This window comes from Delphinus delphis, chromosome 9, assembly GCF_949987515.2.
Source record: "Delphinus delphis chromosome 9, mDelDel1.2, whole genome shotgun sequence".
NCBI lineage: Eukaryota > Metazoa > Chordata > Mammalia > Artiodactyla > Delphinidae > Delphinus > Delphinus delphis.
In genome coordinates, this window is record NC_082691.1 from 18219774 (window position 1) to 18223048 (window position 3275).

At 44.9% G+C, this 3275-nt stretch overlaps 1 pseudogene; it reads left to right on the plus strand.

The window, feature by feature from the left end:
- The first annotated feature begins 1603 nt into the window (after positions 1 to 1603).
- LOC132431384 (ret finger protein-like 4A-like protein 1) lies at positions 1604 to 2274 on the plus strand (annotated as a pseudogene).
- The last annotated feature ends 1001 nt before the right edge of the window (positions 2275 to 3275 follow it).

Sequence of the window (3275 nt, forward strand, 5' to 3'; positions counted from 1 at the left end):
CAGGAATATGTTGCAGATTATACTTTAAATAATATTCTCAACAATACTTAATGTACATTTTGTAAGCATGTACTTATTTGCACCCGAGTTCTTTTCTCTTGCAATTTGCGTAAAATATTTAAACTATACTCCTAAGAGTAGAACATCTATTTAGTTTCAAAAGCAAATAAAAAATTTCCCCAAGTGCAAATCTAGTATAAAATGACCTAAGCAAAATATGTTACACATTAGAAAACCAGCTTGATTTAATTAGTATTAATATTTCCCTCTCAAATGTTAATATACTGATTCCAATTCTGTGAAATGTGTAATTACCTAAACATAATTGACTTCAACCTATTTTGGGAAGAAATCACTTATATACAAATAAATATCCTCCATCGTCTGTCTGTATTTCTGTCATATCTTTAGTACGCATTTTGAGATGTCCTTACAAAATGAAATATGACATTAATATATGCCTTTGCTTACAGTCAAAAAGAAAAGTTCTGGGCTTCCCTGGTGGCGTAGTTGTTAAGAATCCGCCTGCCAATGCAGGGGACCCGGGTTTGAGCCCTGGTCTGGGAAGATCCCACATGCCACAGAGCAGCTAAGCCCGTGCGCCACAACTACTGAGCCTGTGCTCTAGAGCCTGTGAGCCACAACTACTGAGACCGCGTGCTGCAACTACTGAAGCCTGCGTGCCTAGGGCCTGTGCTACGCAACAAGAGAAACCACAGCAATGAGAAGCCCGCGCACCGCAACGAAGAGTAACCCCCTGCTCTCCACAACTAGAGAAAGCCTGCGCACAGCAACGAAGACCCAACCCAGCCAAAAATGAATAAATTAAATAAATTAAAAAAAAAAGAAAAGTTCTAAAATACACAATTTCAATTTTGCTTTTAACCCAGTTTCATCTATTTTAGCTCCATAAGAAAAAGGCCTCTGAGAAAAAGTTGAACAGTATAATCAGTAGCATGTGATAAGCTTTTTGGGGTCATATTTCCTAGAAAGTGAAGAACTCTAATGACTGGGTAAAAAAAAATTTTTTTTGGTAAATTAGGCCATTTTCAATTCTTTGCTTTCAATAAAATAAAAGAAGGACCTAACCAAGTTGTCAATAGGTAGATAATTAAAAATATTTCGGGGAGCTTCCCTGGTGGCACAGTGGTTGAGAATCTGCCTGCTAATGCAGGGGACACGGGTTCGAGCTCTGGTCTGGGAGGATCCCACATGCCGTGGAGCAACTAGGCCCGTGAGCCTGTTGACTACTGACAACTACTGAGCCTGCACGTCTGGAGCCTGTGCTCCGCAACAAGAGAGGCCGCGACAGTGAGAGGCCTGCGCACCACGATGAAGAGTGGCCCCGGCTTGCCACAACTAGAGAAAGCCCTCACACAGAAACGAAGACCCAACACAGCAAAAATAAATAAATTAATTAATAAACTCCTACCCCCAACATCTTCTTTAAAAAAAAAAAATATTTTTTTTGATAATAGATCACTGCTCTTTTTGACTTGTAATTAAGAAGGCATTCAAATAGCACAGTGGCATTTCCATAGGAAAATGCCTAGAACTGAGCTGTCAGGGGAAGCAGCTGGACCTAGTTGAGCAGAGAGGACCCATGGCTGAACACTTTAAAGAAGCAAGTAAATGTATGGTTTGCCTGACTTATCTTGAAAACCGCGTGTACCTGAAATGTGAATATGTCTGCTGCTTCCAGTGCTTCGATTCACTGCAGAAGGAGCCTGATGGGGAGGGTTTATTGTGCCCCAACTGCTCTGTGGTCTCAAAAAGAATGACCTCAGGTGTGCTCTCAAGCTTTGAGCTCTGGTTTCAAAGGTTAAGGAGTCAGGGCCCCAGCTGAGAGCTGTCCTCCAGATGAACCCAAGGATGCGGAAGTTCCAAGTGGATGTGACCTTGGATGTTGACACAGCCGACAAGTACCTCATCATTTCTGAGGACCTGAAAACTGTCTGTTGTGGGTTTTTCAAGCAGAAGAAAAGGTCCTGACCTGAGAGATTCAACCATACAACTTGTGTCCTGGGATTCCCTCTGTTCACCTCTGGCCGCCATTACTGGGAGGTGGACGTGGGGTCCAGCCAAGAATGGGATGTGGGCATTTGGAAAGAATCTGTGCATTGACAAGGGAAGACTCAACTGACTCCAGATCTTGGCTTCTGGACTGTGAGCTTGAGAAATGGAGATGTCTTCTCTGCCCACACTGTGCCTTCTGCTGTCCTCAAAGAATGGTTCTTTCTGGCAATAACTGCCCAGAACACAAGGACAGGCTGATGGTCCAATGAGAGACTCAAGGAGAGAGATCCGTGTGTGTCTTAGAACAAATTATGATCTCCTTACAGAGTCATGTGGACACAACAGAGACCTGAGGATTTTGAGGAAGGAAACACTGGCTTCAAAGGAGGTATTTTCCAGATTAAACAGACCTGAGACCATAAATATCAAGGGTTGTGGAACTTAATCTCAGGGGAAAGTCCAGCCTTTGGATGGTGTGCTAATGATCAGGGTGAAGAGACTTTGGAACAGTTTGGAAAAGTGAGACCATGGAGGAAAACGCCCAACGGGAAACACAGTGAAGGGAGCCCCTGGTGCACTTTGAGTGTCCCCTCCCCCAAGTTATGACTTTCGTTCTAAACCTGGATTCTCCAACTGGGAGCATAAAATACTTTCTGTGCCCTCTGCTCAGCTGCTCACGTAGATCTTCTCAATAATTGCCAGGAGTCGTCGCTAATCCAGACATGGATGAGGGTGATTTGCACTGGGGAAAAGATTTGCTCCTCATTGGAGATGCCCCAGACTCTCCATGCAGACAGTGTCACCTATACTACAGATGATGTGATAATGGCACCTCTGTGGGGAGATGAGGTCCAGGGACCCTGTCCCTATAACTGTGGCCCATCCTGATTGACACTTCCCTGTACAAAGCTCTGGAGCCAAGTCCAGGCAGGTGAATGCTTCCTTCTGTTCAACCTCAGGGCAGAAAACAGGAGAGAAGGGCTCCCCAGCAGGAGAGGAACTCAGAGCTGTGTTAGCACCATTAGGCAGGACAGGTACTCACCCTGCCTTGTCCTGAGCTGCCCCATTCATGCCCTGGCTGGACAGGTAGAAGGTGGGAATGTTCTGGGCCGTGTATCTGAGTGGGACCAGACCCATGAGGTTCACTGCAAATCCCTGTGCCCTGGAGTCTCTGACAAAGATGGAAAGAGGGATGGGGTCACTGTGGAATCTGTGATGACCCTTTTATGGCCGGAGTCACTGAGCTTCTCAATCATGTA